Source organism: Amphibalanus amphitrite, unplaced genomic scaffold (assembly GCF_019059575.1).
Source record: "Amphibalanus amphitrite isolate SeventyFive unplaced genomic scaffold, NRLGWU_Aamphi_draft 000053F_arrow, whole genome shotgun sequence".
Classification (NCBI taxonomy): domain Eukaryota; kingdom Metazoa; phylum Arthropoda; class Thecostraca; order Balanomorpha; family Balanidae; genus Amphibalanus; species Amphibalanus amphitrite.
In genome coordinates, this window is record NW_024881549.1 from 362246 (window position 1) to 383048 (window position 20803).

General features: G+C 49.7%; 1 protein-coding gene and 2 long non-coding RNA genes across 3 annotated transcripts in view; 1 reads left to right on the forward strand and 2 right to left on the reverse strand.

Annotated features, from left to right (window-relative positions):
• The window catches only part of LOC122377942, a 37991-nt gene that overhangs the window by 8858 nt on the left and 8330 nt on the right, over nucleotides 1-20803 (reverse strand). The window lies entirely within an intron of this gene.
• On the forward strand, nucleotides 5175-8074 carry LOC122377944. The gene is made up of 2 exons (XR_006255942.1): nucleotides 5175-5507; nucleotides 6389-8074. It is a non-coding gene; the product is annotated as an uncharacterized LOC122377944 (long non-coding RNA).
• LOC122377943 lies at nucleotides 7729-11347 on the reverse strand. Its single transcript, XR_006255941.1, has 4 exons — nucleotides 11214-11347; nucleotides 9959-10124; nucleotides 9521-9598; nucleotides 7729-8794 (listed from the first exon to the last, which is right to left on the reverse strand). It is a non-coding gene; the product is annotated as an uncharacterized LOC122377943 (long non-coding RNA).

Sequence of the window (20803 nt, forward strand, 5' to 3'; positions counted from 1 at the left end):
TGCGGGTTGACCTCACTCGACCGACTGAAATGTGACGTCTGCTTAAACCGGCCATCACTCTTTGATGACTAGTCATATACAACTGCGTGCGGATGTGGGGTTCTGGCGCTCGCTCTGCAGCCGCTGCCAGGCCTGGTGGCTGGCAGCGCAGCGCGTTTGCTGGGCTGTTGAGTGCAGCCCAGGCCTGCCACTTGCACCCAGCGCTGGAATTCCGAAAGTGGGCCATCTGTAAGTTTGCGCGGCTCCACTCCTCTCTCCCTCCCTCCCTCCACCCACTGCGCGGCGGGCCAGGCCGCCAGTTTCGGCGGCCTGGCCCGCAGGCCGTTTCATGGCGTGCCTGTGCTCCGTTTCGCGCGGAGGGCCGTTTCAGCGGGGTGCGGCGAGCCGGACGCCGCCGCCGCCGCCGGTGCGGGAGGGGAGGGGAGCTCGCGCGGGTGACGGGAGACGCCGCCGTACTCCGCCGTGCCGGCTGGCGTGCAAACGCTGACAGTTGCGGCACGCCCTCCGGCCCTGTGCCCCGCCCCCGGCCGGTGCCGATGGCGCAACTGAGCGAGGTCACGGCGGCGCACGGCCGCGGCCGGCGCAGCAGACGGAGCCGCCGGCCGGGCGTCGTTCCGAGGGCCTTCTGGGCGGGGCCGACGAGCTATAACCGTCTCACAGACACCGAGCTGGTGCTCCGCGGGCGCCACCCGCCGCACAGGCGGGCTTTCTCTCTTCCATGGATGCGGTCGGTCGGTCCGTTCAGACGCAGACCCACTGTGGTGAAGGATGGTCACAGGGAGAGGGATGGGTGGAGGCGAGGTATAAGAAGTGGGGAGCCGAGAGACACACTGGTAAAACTAGGGAATGCATTATGGAAGGAGTAGGGTGCTTTGATAGCAGGATGTCATTACGAAGACGGACTCAAATGAGTTTTAGTTTTCCTGTCAGCTCTCATCTCTCAACGGGTGCTCGCACTTCAGAACGGATGTCCCCGCATCCGGTATGCGTGATGCAGGCGATCGAGCCATCAGTCACGGACTGCAGCTGCGCCCAGCAGAACCTCAACACTGCAGAAGACACTCTGAACCGTCTGGACTCCGATTTTGGCTCGCAGAGACTGTCTGGGACGCCAACCGAATGATCGGCGCGCAGCACTGAGGTCATCCGTTCTGGGAATGCGGATTTCGGCGACCTGTCAAACTACTTCGGTCGCGGTATCGGCGGCGCTCCGCTGACCACCTCTCTGGGAGGGGGGGGGGGGGGGTGCGTGGCATCGTGCAGATCGGACCGCCAGGCCGGGCTGGGTGATGTCAGCGGGCGGGGCAGTGGGGGCGGCCAAGGACAGTCGCCCACCCCCGGCCACACGGTGCGCCGGCCGGCATACGCCACGCACCGGCAGCGCCGTACTGGCTGTCTCCACATGGGCAGACGTGTATCGCCCACACCGGTCCACGCACCGTCCACAGCGGTCCACCCACCGTCCATAGCGGTCCACCCACCGTCCACAGCGGTCCACCCACCGTCCATAGCGGTCCACCCAACGTCCACACCGGTCCACCGTCCACACACAGCGACCCGGAGTAGTGCGGCGTCCAACGTCCGTGCCTGATTCACGCGGCACATTTTATACAGTCAGACATAATCAGTCATAAATTATCGACCAAGCCAGTCATATTCCACCCACGTCCGGTGTAAAAAGGAAGGGCTAAGTGCGTTTTTTAGTTCCATAACGACTGCGCCACGTCACCACAGAAAGGTGTACCTTGATGGATCTGATGGTGAAAAAGTGCCACTCCATAGAACCGGGTGACCCGGTGCAGCTGCGTGTAGGCCTGGTCTACATACGGACTCTGATTCTCCTCTCTACTCAGCAATGTGTTACCACTTTGCATAAACTGCTGAATATGCATCGCCTTTTATGATGAAGCCTTTGAATATACTCTGGTATGTTTTTAAACAAATATTTGAACATGTTAAACGAACACCTTTTTCGGCTTTTTCGCACAATTTTCCAGGGTAAATACCACTTGACTGTCATGCTGAGTTCTTGTTCAATGCAAAAGGGATGACGCGCCACCCTATACACCAGCCGGGTGCCACGCCCCCTTTCCATCTGGCCACGCCCACTTCCGGGGTGGGGCATCATCTCGCTAGCTCATCCACCGGGCTCAGTGGACGACCAATGTCCCACACTTTTCCCGGTCTGTGGATAGCGTGAACTAGAATGGCTCATTTCTAAGCAGCATCCCGCCGACGGTATTTATCGTCTTGCCGCCGAGTTTTATTAGCGGTCGCATATGGTGAAACGGATTGACGAACATCCAATTGGAGTCTATCTGCGTATACATTTTTAGGCGGTGGAAGCCGTAAAGAGCAACAGGCTGACTGCAGCGTATGGGCGGGTTTATCATGTGATGGTTGCTATCCATATCCAATCGGCTGGGGTAATGGTTGGAGTAAATTCAAGCTTAGTTCAACGTCCCGACGGTATCAGAAGGGACTCACTTGTAATTTGACAAAGTCCTTATGAATAAGCTAGCGCACCGAAGGGACCAAGCGCTCGAGCAGAGAAGCGAAGCTATCGGCAAAAGAATAGAATTCGCGTACAAATGTACATATGTAAACTGAAGCTATTTAAGTCTTAAAGGAAAAGTGCCACCTTCTTGAAATATGAAAATATCGTTGGTTTTTATTTTGACATTACTATTTTCCATTTTCTTTTCAAAACCGGTGCCAGAAGTGCATAATTCGCTAAAAAGTATTTCAAACTATTTAACATATTGGTACTATGTTTATACTCTCTACCGCAGCTACTGTATGATGTCATAGCAATGACGTCACACTCAAGCCAATCAGCCTTGAGGAGGATAGACTCGTCGGACTGTAGCGGTTGTAAACAACTTGTCGCCCCGTGTGTCTGCCCGTGGCGCTAGTTGTCTGTCGGAGGTAAGGGTGAAAGATGCATATAATGGCCATGGAACGCTATTTTAGGATTATTGGTGAATAGCAAGAATATAGTTTTGGTGGTTTGAAATTGTTTGTCCTCAGTGATTGGCTTGATTCTCATTTTGCGGCATAAGCGGCTGTTTGGTTACATTGCATTTTTTATGATTGTGTAATTATTATGATTATGTTCCTCCAAAGTAGGCATCACATATCAATCTCAAAGGCAGATCATCTTCTTTTCATGCCTATAATTTTCTTCAAGAATATTAATAAAAAATATTCCATTCACCCCTGCCCATCATATCAGTAGGCGGAACTATGGTCAAGCGTACCCATTTTCGGGAACGCATTTTCGTTCCCATGTTTGGGAACGATAAACCCAAATATGGGAACGCCATGTAGGCATTATTTAAAACAAGAAAAAGAACCGTTAAATGACGTCCAAAAAATATAAAACGATCGTGAACCGCCTGATATTTGTCTCAATATTGTTGGGAAAGAGTTTGATATTGTAAGGCCCATCGTAGTTTCAAATCGTTCCCCTATTTCTAAAGCAGTCCATCATCCGGGCCGCGAGCCCAAATTTGGGAACGCTCTCGTACACTGGCGCTGCAAGCGTCCCTTATTATGGGAACGGCGTACCCAAAATTGGGAACGATTTCACCGACGCCTTTCAGGGGCTCTTTTCATTAACAAGCATCACGTCCAACGCCGCAAATTATTGTTAACGCAACAATCATCAGATGACCTTTCCGGCAAGACCGTCGCATGTTTCGCCCGGTCTTCTGCGCTTTTATTCCCGTCGATCTCGCAGCGGGCACGCCCCCCTCTGCAGGATTACGTAATTCACAACGCTCAGCGATGTTCAACAAGGTCTTCCATACCTATATCCACCGTCCGCGCTGAGGGTGGAGACATGTCAAGCACCTGTCTGTTTATCACCGATAGTTGACGAGTACAAGGAAGTATCCAAAAATGGGAACGCTGAATATGTTACACCCTCAAAACACCTAGTCCCAATGAAAATCTAGTTTTTTCCTTTCTTGATGAGTGTAAGTGGCAAAAGGCCTGGTAGGATGGGCACGAGGAATTATCGAAATCAGCATAAAAATTATAAATAAGCCACACAGAGCGAGCTATATAAGAGAAATTCCCCCAAAACGATCACGCTTAGAAACACGGAAGACAAAAACCACGCTCATGACGCTCCTTATAAAACAACTCTAAACAGCTAGCATCCAAATAAAATATGTCTTTCCGGGATGATAAAATGCAGCTGGATAATTTTCAACCGCTTAAACTGAGTTTACAACAGTAGCTCGGTAAATTCACTCACGTTCCACGCGGTCGTCCGCCCCGACACAAAAGTCAACAATATTACCTCGGGACCGTCCGCGTTTTCGCTTGCATTTGTCAGCATCTGGTGTCGATAGTATGAAAGTTCATAACCAGGCGAAAATTATTATACTTTACCCCAAACTAAAAAATGCTTCATTTTCCTTAAAATTGCATGTTAAATGTCGTATAACCCATATTTCCACCATTCTGTCATTTTCAAAAAATCATTAAAAATATCATTCCACGGTCAATTTCCTTGTTCCACGGTCAGATTAAAGATAACTTTATGGAGATTTAGTAGATACTTAAATCAGCGTGCACTTTTTTGAGACGTGATGCACTTTTGAGTTTTAGTGGGAGAACGGCCGAAAAATTGCCTTCCGTTCTCATAAATGGGAACGCCCGTTCCCATATTTGGGAACTCCGTTCCCAAAAATGGGGACGTTCCTATATTTGGGTACTCATGACCATAGTTCCGCCTACTGATATATCCCATGGAGCTGCTGGTGGAAGTAGGCATGCAATGTGACCTAGCATTGGCGATGTGGTTAATTAGCTTTAAAGTACTATTGAATGCTAAAGGTCATCATTTAGAATGGTTTTCAAAATATTCCACTAGGAAATATTCATTGAAACCTGAAAATTACTTACAAAATGTAAATGTATAGCCACGTCTCAAGAGCATTCAGCCGTCTTCTCAGTAAATATATAATGAAACATAATCTTACCTGACCTAGCCTTACCTACAACCTACAACGTACGGCATTGGTAAAGCTGGCATCACTGTCAGCGTATATTAGTTTGGTAGGTTGTGGGTAGGTAGGTTGTAGGTCAGTTGGTAAGGTAAGGTTAGGTTAGATTGTTTTTAAGATTCCTTTTATCTACACATTTACCGGTTAGCGCTGACGGTGACACCAGCTTTACCGATACCCAACCTACCACCTACAACCTACAACCTAAAACCTACATTCAATGTTGGCGGGTGGTGATAATTGTTATACCTATATGATAATACTGGAGATAAATACCATACAGATTAGCTGGTATCCATGACACACTTTCTTAAGAAGAAGGTCTTCTATTAAATCATGTCTATATTATAGGAATCAAATGATTTTTGTTGTAGTCACATTCCCTACTCTGACCATCATGTCTGATTATTTCCAGTTACCACTGACAATGCCCAAAACAAGAACAACAAAGGCCCAAAGGTGGCTGTTTGGTAGTGCGCAAAGCTGCTGGTAAGTGGCATCAAAGGATAGGATGTGCTTTGTTATTTCCAGGCACGTAGCCAGGATTTTGCTCAGGGGGGGGGGGGTCACAGGTTGTGGCCTAGTGTTGTACTCCCTCCAAAAAAGGAAAATTTTCTCGGATTAGGCCCACTATTTTGGGGGTGTGTCACAGCTGGTTTTATTTTATAAAAAAAAATCGCCATCACCGAGGGGGAAGGGGCATGAGGGCATGGCTCCCGTGCCCCTCCCCCCTCCTTGGTTACGTCCTTGGTTATTTCTGATAGTTTGGATATCACAAAGCTTTAGATATAAATTAGAATGTATTAAGAAGCTTTCAGCATTGCACCTTTCCAGACACTGATAATTCATTTGCCTTTATTGTTTCAAAAGTCAATTTTCAACACAAAAAAGTTGAAATTATTAACTCAAATAATTGCAAATATATACTTTGGTAATTTGCCTTTCGCATCACTATCAACAAAATAATCAAGGGTGACTTAATATGAAATGTTCCTGCATGATCTTCATCGTGAACAATTGTCAAGGTATGATGTTTGCGTGTTGAAATGTTATAAAGAACTTATGTCATAAAAACACAACTTGTAAAAATATTGTCTTTCCATATTATTCTGCAAGTAAGCCTTGGAAGGAAGAGACACTATTCCGTCCTACAGAATCCATTTAGAAATGTGTGACAACTGACATGTTCAGCACTTTGAGTCAGTCGGTGCCCGGACCTCAGTCGGCTGTATGATCGTCTCCTCGTCCTCTTTTGTCGGCTCCGCCCCGTGCTGTTCTATAAGGGTGTCTGACCCGCTGCCGCTATCCCCACTGTGAGGTCTGACCCGCCGCGCGCTGTCACCACTGTCGGCCCTCTGTGTGCGCGGCAGGTGGTGGTGGACGTCTCTGCCCTGACGCGCGGCGTGCGTCTGCTCAGTGTGGAGGTGCCGCTGACAGCGGTGCCGGCCGGACCGGCTGCCTCTCCGGCGGCCGACATTGAGCGCGGCACGTGTCCGCCGCCGTTCGGGCCGCTGCAGCTGCTGCAGTCGGCGGCGCAGCTGTCCGTCTCCGTGTCGCTGGCCGTGCCGCTGGACCTGCTGCCGCGGCCGGCGCCGGCGCGCTGCGCCTACGGCCGCCTGCTGGCCGTGAGCCGTCGTCTCGCAGCGCGGCCTGCAGCGCAGCGGCGTGCCGCAGCTCATCCAGCAGCTCAACGAGCCGCCCAGCCCGGCGGCGGCCGAGGGCGCCGCGCCGCGCCGGCCCGGCGACGTCAGCACACCTGGCATCAGCGGCTTCTGCCTGGCCGACCGTCAGCTGCACCTGCTGTTCGCCGAGGGGCGCGCCGACGCCGAGCTGGAACAGACGGCGGCCGCGCCGCGCGCTCTGCCGCGCCGCGACGCTCGACTCTGCCACCACTCGGGCTTGCTGTTTAGGGAGCGCCTGTACCCGCGCCAGCCGGCCGTGTTCCGCGTGCTCGAGGACCGCCCGCTACGCGCCCAGCTGCTCGACACCCGCCTCTACACGTTACAGAAACAGGAGCCGGCGCGCGCCGTCCGCGCCATCAGAGAGTGCTTCCGCACGCAGTGGCTGTCGGAAAATGAACCTGCTTCCCAACGAGGCCGGCCTGCAACAACTGCTGGCCGGCTGTTGGCCGAAAAAAAAACGCTTTCAACCGGATGTCAGTTGTCAAATCAACGCGTAGTAATGCATTCACTAGGATGGGCTTACGTAAAGCTGTAGAATTGCAAATATATAATGGCACTGTTTTTTATCCGTTCGGTATGCATTGGTATCATATGATCTCTCATTCACAGACGATCAGCTGCGAAGACCCAGATCCGTAGTAGAGGGCTCATCGAGTCTGGGTCCAGCTCCCCGTACTTCCTCCACTTTGGAAACACCGCAGCGCAGACCACAGTTATACATAATATTTAGTTTTCATTCACTTCATAACCGAAGGTTGTTTGATAGGTGATATGCTGCTTGAGTTGCACCCCGGTATATCAATACGAAGCTTCCGTCCCTGCCACATACCAGTGAAGGAGGCGGCGGCGGCGGCGGCCGGGGCCGGGCTGCCCTGCCCACCGACACAGTCTGTGAAATGCCCCAACAACCTTTAAAATTCAACAGGCTTCATAAATGTTTTTTGCACCATATTTTCTCGCGTATATGAAAGCTCTAAAATGTACAATATTCCTTTCAGCCGCAAGCGATATAAAAGCTCTACAAAACGTCATGTCTCTGTGTGCAAGAAAGACACATATATTGTGTATAATCGAGCGTACATGATCTGCAGCGCTGCGGAGGGCTGCTCGGTTGCCGCTTTTTACCAGTCGGCTCTAGGTCGGACATATGGGTAAACAAAATGGAATAGTAATATTAAACAATGCTACCTGCTGATGCTACTGGGCCTCTCATTGGTGAAGAACTGGCAGCCAGCCAGCGTGTTTTTGTGAGAACTGTTTTAACAGCAGCAACCGAACGGCTCTCGGGCCAGCGACCAGTGAGCGTAGACAGCACAGCGCTCCGTTAGGCATCGGCGGGCAAGCACGCATTAGCTGTGGACGGACCGGCCGCCCGAACATATTTGTCGGTATCGAAAGTATCGTGAACCAAATGACTGCTAGCGAAAAAAGGACTGCCTCTAGTATCCATGAAAACATGTGTTCTACAAAAGTACATAATTGCTTAGTTGTCGCCAGTCACTCATTGCACCATGGCGTCAGTGTGGGGCCGCGCCCCGAATCATCTCAATCGCCAGGCAAAGCATCTCAATCGACAGGCACATGGTAGTCCAGCTACGAATCCGAGCCGCGGCATCCCGTCTATGTATCTACATTACACCACAATCGAACACTGTCGGGCCACCCGAGACAGCAGTCTCCAATGTAACATCAAAACACGCCACTCGTCTAATATCAGAAAAATGAGCATTGAGTACCTACCGAATATCGACTACAGAAGATTACAATGGGGTGCAGATCTAGCAAGAGTGTCGCGGTTCGTCTCGGCACGGCTTACAGGCCGCCGAGCCCGCGCAGGTGACCGCCAGCTCCAGCTGTTCCACCTCCGGCGCGGAAGCTCGATCACAAGACTGACCTCAGTCGGCGCTCTGTGCTCGGCACAGGGCGACCGGGTCAGGAGCGGGCCGCGGCCACCAGCCACGCGGCAGCGCCCGCCACCACCCGCTCAGCCCAGATACGCGCCACGGCGTCATTGGGGCTTCCCTGAGCAGGATCGAACCAGAGCTGCATGCACGGCTCCGTATCCGCCGTGAACTTCCACGAGTGATCCCACACCTGAAAAAGGCGCACGGTTTGCGTCACAGCTCGGCTCACTTTCATAGTCAACGCACCGGCAGCAATTAAGGGCTACTTAGATAGTGTGCTAATAGAGCGCAATCACTTAGCTTAATCCATATAGTCAACCATGAATTGTTAATTACGAGCGAGCGAGCGAAGCGAAGTCTTTTCAATATCACGGAAAAAGCTCAGTATGAGCGGCCCGACCCGGCCCGGCCTGTAACGCTTTTGAGAGGCTTATATCTCAGCAACCGCTGGACCGATTGGCCTGCGGTCTTTTTTTTGTTGGGTAGCCCTATTCCCTCTACCCCGTAATTGACTACTCTTGATACATTACAGGGACCGTCGTGGCACGTGCCACGTGAAAAGTCAAGGGTGTTATTTGTCAAAAGTTGCAAAAGAAGTGATTTTGAGAGGCTCATATCTCAGCAGCCGCTTGGGCGGTCTTGCGGTGAATTTTGTAGGGTAGCTGCACCCCTTCAACCAAAGGTCGGATGCTCTTGATCTATGTGAGTGACCCCCACTGCACGTGCAAAATGTAAAAAGAAGAGGTGCCGAATTTGTTCCCATTTCAATAACTCTGTAATTACTGGGGCGATTTAGCTGAAACTTGGCATACAGGTAGGCAGTAGGCACCCACCAGGCAATGCATTCCCATATGTTGCGGTTAGGGTGCTACTGCTTAGTGTATTATGTGTAAAATAAAGGACGCTTGAATCTTACCTGAGTGATGTCCATTTCTTGATCACTTTCATCTGTGGGTGACCGAGCAGCGACAGCAACCCAAGGCGTATACGGAATCTGTAAAAAATCAGCACACCGTTACCACATGTTTTAATAAAACTTACCTATAGGGAGGTAGCATAAAATACAGATCAAAACAATAACATACAAACATACAGATATTCGGTTAGGTTGAAATGGCTAAAAAATATAAAAAATAAGGTCAAGGTACTAGTGCTGTAAAGCTGTAAGGGCTCGGTACTAGTAATAATTTTTGGCTAAAAATATCACAAATAAAGACTCTGCACTAAAGCTGTAATGTCTGGTACTAGGAATAACTTTAGAGTGAAGTGTTACAAAAACAATATTCAAAGTCTTTTGATAACTTTTTTTTAAACAATATAGCAGGCATTTTCATCACTTTTAAAAAATACTTACATTCTGATCCGGCACAGCACTGTTCTTTAGACGCAAACGTTTTTGACTGTGCTTATCATGGTGCGCACTTCTTGTTAAGTTTAAGTGGTCATGTGGTCTTGGCTCATTGGTCATGCCACACACCCTCATCCACTTTTCTCTGTACTTCTTTTTTTTTAGCGGGAACCTAAAAGTAAAAAAGGGTCAACACATGCTTAGTCCATGCAACACATACTCTGTGTATTAAGCTGAATAGCTCCACTGAGCCCAGTTTCACCAAGTGCGGTAAACTTAATTTTGGGGTAGTTTTTGTAGTTAAGTAGTGGGGTAGTTTAGTAGTTTACCCCAAATTGAGTTTACCGCACTTGGTGAAACTGGGCTCTGGTGAGTTTCCTTTTCTTGTCAGCACATAAGTGAAAGAAAACTGTGTAGACAAGAGATGAACCAAACCCCCATGGAAAGGTAGGTGTTACCACAACCAGGAAATGGGATTTGAAGGGCTGGATAAATGTGTCTGAGTTCTGCCTTTCAGCCAGACTGGAAAACATCCATACACTACGCCGGATGCCCGTGAGCCCCTCATGCGCCAAAATTTGAAGCAAGCAATTTTGAGCTGAAATTCCAGTGCATGATTTCCACTGAAAGTTGGGTGCCTGTTTGCACCAAAATTAAGCCACTTTTACATAAAGCACATGTGCATATCTACCGACCAAGGCTATATCAACCAGACAGATCGTTCCGGGGCCTCTGAGTCAGACGCTCTTCCCTTTCTGAGCGTCTGAATTAGTTAATGTTCCCATGAAAACCCAATACCACAATTTGTGTGGCACATTGTAGAATCTTAAGGTGAAACAAGGCCCAGGCCGGAAGTTCCGACTCTCTTCAGACCTGCCAGCGCCCGCAGGGCAAGTCTGCTGCTAGATTGACCACAGTGTGTCAAAAAATTCGGTGACAGCCATTTGCATAAACATTATGCGCCATGCGGTCACCCTGCGCCTAAAAATTCAGCTGCCACCATGCGCTGAATTTGACGCATGCAAAATTATGCTGGATGTGCGATGAAATTTTCGGGGCAACGCTGCAACCACGCCACTTCGCATGACATATTCGGCATAACTTGTGTTTTTTTATCCAGTCTGGCATTTCAGTTGTGAAAGCCTGAACAGTTCAAAAGGGTTTGCTAATCCAGGGGAGAGTTCTGTGAAAACAAAAGTAATAGAAGAGCCATTGCAATAAATAAGAATTTAGGTACCTACCTAGGTACCTAGGTACTTACTTGTCACAAGTTTGTGCACAGTCACACGCATATCAGTCCCGACCCCAAGGCCATATAACCCCGACCCGACGTAGGTCGTTAATTGCTCCGCGGATCACGCACTTCTTCATCGTTATAGGTATAGTTCGAACAAAAATGCCCTGATTTCGGATCAGAGCCACGGTATAAAATATGGTATACTGCCTTGCGTAAGATAAAAATACATTTTAGCAATTGGCTACCAAACGAGATGTCATCTGTTCAGGGCATAGCATAGGTTTACTTTCATAGACCTCATGAAAGTAGCTCATGAAACTCATCACCAATCAGCGCGACGGATTTCAAGTTTCGATTGCGGATGTTCATCCGCCGGCCGATTGCCAGAACAGACAACGAAAAATAACGCAACTGCTCGTGGTCTGCTCGCTAGTACAGGGATCCGTGCCTGATCAGTACTGCTGCAAGCTGATTGGTTAAAAACCAAAGCCTCGCCGCGGGTGGCTGTATTGTCGGATAAGAACGCATTCCTGGGATAAGAACGCATTCCTGGCATATTTTCTTTTAAAATTGCCGATAACTACGAATGGAGACTGAAGTCGGCCGTAAGGGGGTGGCCAAGTAGGTTTTCGGACACGGGCTACAAGATGGCTATCTCAGTTTAAATCCCCATGTTAAAGGTGGCCCTTTTCCTTTAAGGTTTTTAGGCAGCGTAACACACAAATTGGTATACGAAGTGCTCAAACGGAAGTTGCCAGAATCGGTCACCGGTAGTGAAGAATGCATCACTAACTCGTATGATAAGCATGCCATTATTGAGCGTAGGTCGTGGAAGTATTCGGTCATTGTGTATTGATCGTTGCGTCACAGTCACATGATTCTCGGCCACGCCGGCGCGAAAGGACCCGATCTGCGAGATGGTTCATTTTTAATCGATTTGTGCAATATTAATAGATGTGTAATTTTTATCACTGAGTTAAGCAACAACATGTGTTATAAATGGTGGTCGGTGTTTAATGACTGAATTCCCAACATTCAACATTGCAGCCTTACGTTATACTGTGAGAAAATCACGGTCGCCGTGAGGTGCGACCCGCGCTGCCGAGGTGCATGATCGAGCTGAACGCGGCCTGTGTCGCCGCCATGGTGGCACAAGGCTCGTAACACCACGCAGCGGCAGCGAGGACCAACTCCAGCTGGCCTTGGCCGAGGCCGGCGCCGTGATGAAACCTCCCCACCCGCACGCACCGGCGAGGCGGCAAGGTGTGGAAATCTACGCACAAGCAGTGCCCGACCCTCGGGACAGAGCGGTGGCGAAACCGGGTCAGCGTGGGACGACACAGCCCACGTCGCACCTACAGCTGTGCCGCGCGGCGTGCGCGCTCTCTTCCACATGAACATTATGCAGTTGATTGTATTAATTGCACGGCCTTGGATCGGAACAGGTTTATATCTTTGTAGCACTGTATAACATATGATTGGCGCCGCGTGACGCGCGCGTTTCTTCGACGTTTAAAATATGTAGTTTATTGTATTTATGTCGTAAGCACTGCATTGGATTGCAACAGTTCTTATTCTTTTGCCTGGAATACGGATCATATTATTTATTGTCTGTTGATAATGGATTACGATGTATTCAACGATAGATACGTGCGTAATAACCTATTGCAGGACCGACATCCACAGACTGCAGGTTGTACAGTACTTCAGAGTGAAATAGGCGAGGGCCTGTGTGTCAAGGAATGTTCAGCATCTTACGATGGTTTCACGGTTTTATCCCAAAGCAGAAAACATGATGCGAAATGCATTATTTGGCGGTTGTATTATGTACGTTTAAAAATGGCAATGTACCATTACGATAAACGATACGGGCCTTCTGGTACAATAAACAATGATGGTGTACCGGGTCGCATTGTTTATTGTGATGATTGTAACTGCTAACAAAATTGTGATCTTAGGTATATCAAGTGTGACCTTTATCATATCTGGTGTTCTGTATGTAGCGCTGTCGTTTTATCGCTTCGTGAGTTACTAGCACTTGTTTCGCATATGATTCAGTTCACGAATAAGAAAGGATTCTTTCGGCCACACATGTAGTTATAGGTATATGTTTGGTCAGGTCAGGTGTGTTATTTGTATATGTTTTACCGCGGACCTTCGGATACTGTGAAAGTGCGCGGGTCGTGACGTCACCCTGCGTGTGACGGTATAAATACGCGCGCGTGGCGTAGGTCGGGGCTCGGCTCTCGGCTCTGGATCGCTCCTGCTCACGCTCGCTGGCACTCGCCCGACTCGACTCGGCCGGGGCAGTGCTCTTGCTCGACCTCGCCACGCTGCGATGTGAGTACCGGTGGGACACCGGTCCAGTCAGGACCTGTTGTGCCCGAGTGACGCAGTAGTGTTTTCGTCACTGCGCGTGTAGCGGGTAACATTGCGCCTGTCTGCCTATTGCCTAGTAACTGTGCTTTTGCACAGTTACTAATCTCATGTCTATAATAGCCTGTAATGTAATATACCTGTTCCAAGGCAAAGCAAATTCTTTGTAGTTTGTAACGTTTACGTCTGAAAGAGACGACTTCTTGAAGAGGTGGTGCTAAAAATAAACTTTCATACTCCTAGACAAACGACCTGCTCAGCAGACACTTCACGCGTGAAGCCAAGCTGGCAAAGTAAAACAATAAAAATTCACACTGGGGGCTCGTTGCCGGTATGACTTGAATCTGATCGATCAAGGGACTAGGGACAGGTTTAATCAGTTTCTTTGCATTAGTGATTGTCTTGACTCTTGATACAGGCACAATGACACCCGATTTCAAATCTCAGGCACTCAGGCTCCTGATCAATCTCTTGATGAGATTGATTTGTCTTTTGGTTCTTTTTACTGTACTGATCACTTTCACGATCGGTTGTGCTGGGTTGCAGTTGCAACCCAGGATATTCCTAATTCCTTGGCACATCGGATATTTCTGTCGCTGGTTTCTTATTCCGAGAATGAACTGCTTGGCAGCACACGGGGTGTGTGATGTTCTAATTTAGTTAGAATTTGAGACGGCAGATGATATTTGACATTGAACATTTTTATATTCGATTTGATTTTGAATTGTCGGTTCATAAATGCTTATTTTTGATTTATTTTATAAATAATTTTTGTGTTCCTAAACCAATGTTTATTCTACTTCCAATTAGAAGGAACAATGTTTTCTTTTTGCTCGTAATTTGTCTACATTCAGTTACACATTGGTGCATAATTTAATGGTAAGCCGATTTGCGTCGATGCTTATTTGATGCACCAATTATTGTGAGCAAATGGATTTCATTCAAATGATGGCTATTTAATAGCAGGGTTTGTGCGACGGTGGCTAAATTTAATATCAGGTTTCGTGCGACGGAAGGTGTTCTTGGTTTGTTTCCTTTCAGTTGTTATGTTGACCTGCTTTGGTTCTGAAGCGATCGCTTCCGTCGAATCGGTTCACGGTCAGGCGCCCCAGCCGAAAGCGAGAGCTGAGCCGCGTATTCACTTTCATCTTCAACATCGCTGCGTGGTGCGTGAGGAAAACCGGGGCAGCCGACCGGCCGAGACGGACCGATCAATTTCTTTCGTGATTAAAATTCATGGTAACATCGTCTGACATGTCTCGTGATGCTTTGAGATGCCATTCCGGCAACATTATTCTTAAAGGTCATTGAAGAATATAAAGCCGTGAGGCATCATAATATTTGCTGACTCAGATAAGTTAGTTAGATTTGCCAGCCGCTCGCGTGCTCTGGGATGCCGGGTGTAGAGAGGTTAATTTGGAGTGTGCGCGCACCAGGGATGGCTTTCCCCCCTCTCTATCGACCGGATTTGCGTACGGGCAGAATCCCCCGAGGGCCTACGCACTACACGCATCTGCCTGGCCCGCAGATGGCCTGTAGAATGGCATCGCCAGTGACGTTGAACCGGTGTAGCTCTGATTGGGAAAGGTAGAGGCTACAGGCAATTATCTGCGTCAGATCCTTCTCTTCTCATGTTCTAGATTCATGGGAAACCCAACACAGGGGACCTCCGGCACGAAGGCGGAGGACGGAGCAGGCACCACTCCGGGGAACCCTGCCGCCGTCGGAGGAGAGGAGGAGTATTATGATGTGGTCAGCCAGTACGGCACGGCGGGCAACCAACGACCTCGTCTGGAGGTACTCGGCGCCAATACAGGTCAGTCCCGGTCACATGAGGTGGCGAGGGGTGAGATAGTCGGTCAAGAGCACATTGCACTATTTGATTCTAATCGAGGCACGGGTCAATACGATTCGTTCGTGTTGCGCAACCTCCCGGTCTTCAAAGGTGAATATAACGGTACTGCCGTTACTGACTGGGTGCAAAAGGTTGATTTACTTCTGAAACTCACGGGAACTCCCGATGAGTCGATTCTGCCGCTGTTGGCACTGCGCGTCGAGACGCAAGTATTGAGCTTCTTGGAGAGCCTTCGCAATCGTTTTAGCCCCTCTCAGTACAACTGGGCCAGGGTTAAACAGGCTCTACTTAAACAATATGGAGGCGTGGTCAACCTTAGTAAGCACGTCTCTCAGCTCCACTCCGCCCGCATGGGTCGCGAAACTCCAGTACGGAAATTCGCTCAGGAGGTGGAAAGACTGGCTCGTCTTGCGTACCCTGAACTTGTGCGTGATATGGGCACCGCAGAGCCACGAGAGGTCCAAAGAGGTATTATGAACCGCATCACTCTCGAACAGTTCGTGACGGGACTACCTCCGATGTTGAGCCGTTCACTCGTCGAGCGTCAGATTGAAAACTTTGACGAAGCTGTCGATCTGGCTGCTCATTTGGAGGACGTTAATGCTCGATACTTTAAAAAGGCAACCATCAACGCTATGTTCGATGCTGAAGAATCAGCTCAGCACAATGCCGGCCTCTCTGGGCGAGGACAGTTGCAACGCACCAATCGTCGACCTTCTCGCAAAACAAAGCAAAGGTCAATGGGCGGCCGACAGCCTCAGATGGACGCCAGACAGCCTCGGGCTAATACGTCGTCCTCTGAATGCTACCGGTGTGGACAGGTGGGACACTTCAAAAGAGACTGTCCAATGCAGTACTCTCACAATGGTCAGCCGGGTCCCTACTACGAGAAAGGACCAGTGTGTTTTATCTGCGGAGACGGCCATCCGACAGCAGCCTGCACAAACATTGTTTGCGCAGCATGCAAACAGACTGGACACCCAGCCAATCACTGTTCAAAAAACTTGCAGGGCCTTCCTTCAGCCACCACCACCCATTGCAATTGATGCGTTTGTCGACGGATTCGCACGAAGTGTCTGCTCCAATTGACAGCGGCGCTTCACATTCGTTGATAGATAAAAACGCGTGCGAAAAGATGTCAATCCAGCAACTAGTTGAGCCCCGCCTCATGTTCGAAGGCAACTCCGGTTGACTATCGAGCAGGCGCTGGGCGCGTGACTCTCTTCTAACTCCGCGGAGTTAGATGATGGTAGGTCACGCAACTGAGAGAGAGTAAGAGAGTGAGAGAGAGAGAGTGAGAGTGAGTGAAAAAAAGAGAGAGAGGTAGAAAGAGAGGGAGAGTGTGAGTGAGAGTGAGAGAGAGAGAGAGTGAGAGTGAGTGAGAGAGGTGAGTGAGAGAGAAAGAGGGGCAGGAGAGAGAGAGAGAGAGAGAGAGAGAGAGAGAGAGAGAGAGAGAGAGAGAGAGAGAGAGAGAGAGAGAGAGAGAGAGAGAGAGGCAGTTTGATGCGATTGCTCAGACAATCGTCAATCAAAAAGCTTCTCAGTCTCACGAACGAGCGTGTGTTCAACCGGCATGCCGGAGATAAATCCTACAAGATGGGAGTCGGGAGACCTTGTCTACCTTTATCGACCCGTCACCAATCCTGGTAATGCCTCGAAATTAACTAGAAAGTATGAGCCCGGCTATGTGGTAAGTGATTACCATTACAAGGACACAGCTGCGGGTCCGTAAGCCCGGTTCAAAGAAACCGCGAAAAAAAAAAGTGCACTGTGACCGACTGAAACCCCGCCCAGTCTCCCATGTGTATCGGGATGGCCAGAGAAAGGCTGCGATGCAGTTCAGATCTGTGCAGATCCCAGTCGCTGCCAATGAAAGGCAGGATATAGTATAGAAGCCCGGCTACAGAGAGCCTGGGGCAGGGTGAATTTTCTGAGCTAACGATACCGCTTCGCCGTTCCGCTGTTGGAACCAGGATCGAGCGCAACTCTCGATCAGGCAGTGGAGTCACCAGAGTTCTGGGGGCCTTAGGGCCCGGAATATGGTTCCTCCTCTGAGTGGAGAACTGGGATCGGATGTGTCCGATTCCCGTGGCCAGCAGGATGGCCTATCGGGCAGACAGCCCGTCAGAGGACAGGTGCAGCGGGACGAGCTGTTCGCTCAGATCCCGACTCGTCCTCAGAGGACGCCTCCGAGACATCAACGATCCCCAGAGGACAAGGAGAGCGTCCGATCGCTATTCCCCTTAGATTAGTGCTGTATGGATGCTATTAATTGTCGGTACCTATGTCACAAGGTATAAGGTTCTGGAAGGTCTGGGAACCCTGTCAAGTTCTCTGGCATGTGGTTGTGTGAGTTAGCATGAGGTGTTAAAGGATAAATTTATCAGGTGAGCCATTGTCAGTTATTTTCCATCGGCTTTCCGTAAAACCTTTGGAGCAGCATTACCTCTGGTGAAATGATACCTATGATTCCTGAATATGTCACATCCTGTTGCAACATTTCGCTGCGCTAACCGTTCACCCTTATCTCTGGTCTAATCAACCAGAAGGGCAAATGACCTGGTTCATTGTACGGCTGTTCTTGGATATTGCCACCCTAATGCTGATGCGAGCACTGTGGAAGCTCCACCGGAGATTGAATGATCTGGCCCTGTTACAGCAGACTTCTCCCAGTGAACAGCGACCGCTTGTCGCGTCTGGCGCCGGAGACGTCAGGCACCCGACCAGGTGGCCTGAGTCCTGCACTCTCACTTTCATGGCCTCTGATCATTGACCCAGCTGAGGCGGTCGCTTCATCTCGAACCCAAACGTCCACGTGAGACCAGGGTACAGTTGGTGTTTGGGGTGAGTAATTAAGCGTTAAAACCACAGATGTGCTACCATGCGACTAGGTGTGACCGACCAGCAGTGGCGAGCGAGACCGCTGCACATGCCAGATATACTGGCCGGTGGCCGCCCATACGCGCCCAATATCCGAACCCACACCAGTGTTTCGAGGTGCAATACTCGGACGCTTGTGTTGGCTTCGTAAAGGTGCAACAAAGTTATCGGTCCCACACCCGTACGCCAAGGTAGAGTACTTGGATGCGTGTGTTGGCAAACCGAAACGCAGGGCACACCGCGGTGAGAGAAGGCTACGCTGACCTGTCGATCGTGCACAAGTGCTCCATGCCGGATTCTTGTGTGGCCGTCGACCGTCAAACTGAGCCGAGTTGTGACTAGGGAGAGATCGGACACCGTCGTGTTGCTGGGGCTCACTGTGTGTTTTCAATGCCAAAGCCACTCCGAAACCTTTGACCCTCCTCACACCGGACAGACCGGGAGAGAGAGATCGTGCCCGTTCCAGCTTGACGAACGATCAGCTTGCCACTTGCTATTTGCAGATATCAGTTTTCTATCAATTCCGAGGTTCATAAGGAGAACTATCGCTGTGCTACACCAGGTCACTCTGCTTCTGTGTTACCCAGCAATGAGTTGTTTGTGGCAGTACATAACATAGCAGCCGTAAATGACCAGTGTTACAACCGCCCGTGTCATATCTCCGATTATCCGATCGTATTACACCTATCCGCATGACCCTGAATGACCCTGAATCTTTTGCTACAGATAATCTTGGCCAAAACCACGGTCCAGGATACCTCGGCGGAATGATGCTCCATATCGGCCAAACAAGGACTTTCAGCCGTTCGCTGGCAAGGTCCTACTCGTAGGTTGATGGATTTATTTTACTATTGTGGTGAATAGTAAAAAGTCAAGGGAATACATGCCAGGGAACGAGGACAGAACCCAACGACCCAAAAGAACCAAGTAGTGAGTGAAGTTCAAGTGATCTTCGCTGGTTAATGATATTAGGTAATGGTTGATTCTTGTGTGCATGTGTATCACTTTTAGCTGTTTCAGGACGTTAAGCCCCAAAGGTTGGAGCTATTGTGCCTCTATAAAAAAGGGAGGAATGTGAGAAAATCACGGTCGCCGTGAGGTGCGACCCGCGCTGCCGAGGTGCATGATCGAGCTGAACGCGGCCTGTGTCGCCGCCATGGTGGCACAAGGCTCGTAACACCACGCAGCGGCAGCGAGGACCAACTCCAGCTGGCCTTGGCCGAGGCCGGCGCCGTGATGAAACCTCCCCACCCGCACGCACCGGCGAGGCGGCAAGGTGTGGAAATCTACGCACAAGCAGTGCCCGACCCTCGGGACAGAGCGGTGGCGAAACCGGGTCAGCGTGGGACGACACAGCCCACGTCGCACCTACAGCTGTGCCGCGCGGCGTGCGCGCTCTCTTCCACATGAACATTATGCAGTTGATTGTATTAATTGCACGGCCTTGGATCGGAACAGGTTTATATCTTTGTAGCACTGTATAACATATGATTGGCGCCGCGTGACGCGCGCGTTTCTTCGACGTTTAAAATATGTAGTTTATTGTATTTATGTCGTAAGCACTGCATTGGATTGCAACAGTTCTTATTCTTTTGCCTGGAATACGGATCATATTATTTATTGTCTGTTGATAATGGATTACGATGTATTCAACGATAGATACGTGCGTAATAACCTATTGCAGGACCGACATCCACAGACTGCAGGTTGTACAGTACTTCAGAGTGAAATAGGCGAGGGCCTGTGTGTCAAGGAATGTTCAGCATCTTACGATGGTTTCACGGTTTTATCCCAAAGCAGAAAACATGATGCGAAATGCATTATTTGGCGGTTGTATTATGTACGTTTAAAAATGGCAATGTACCATTACGATAAACGATACGGGCCTTCTGGTACAATAAACAATGATGGTGTACCGGGTCGCATTGTTTATTGTGATGATTGTAACTGCTAACAAAATTGTGATCTTAGGTATATCAAGTGTGACCTTTATCATATCTGGTGTTCTGTATGTAGCGCTGTCGTTTTATCGCTTCGTGAGTTACTAGCACTTGTTTCGCATATGATTCAGTTCACGAATAAGAAAGGATTCTTTCGGCCACACATGTAGTTATAGGTATATGTTTGGTCAGGTCAGGTGTGTTATTTGTATATGTTTTACCGCGGACCTTCGGATACTGTGAAAGTGCGCGGGTCGTGACGTCACCCTGCGTGTGACGGTATAAATACGCGCGCGTGGCGTAGGTCGGGGCTCGGCTCTCGGCTCTGGATCGCTCCTGCTCACGCTCGCTGGCACTCGCCCGACTCGACTCGGCCGGGGCAGTGCTCTTGCTCGACCTCGCCACGCTGCGATGTGAGTACCGGTGGGACACCGGTCCAGTCAGGACCTGTTGTGCCCGAGTGACGCAGTAGTGTTTTCGTCACTGCGCGTGTAGCGGGTAACATTGCGCCTGTCTGCCTATTGCCTAGTAACTGTGCTTTTGCACAGTTACTAATCTCATGT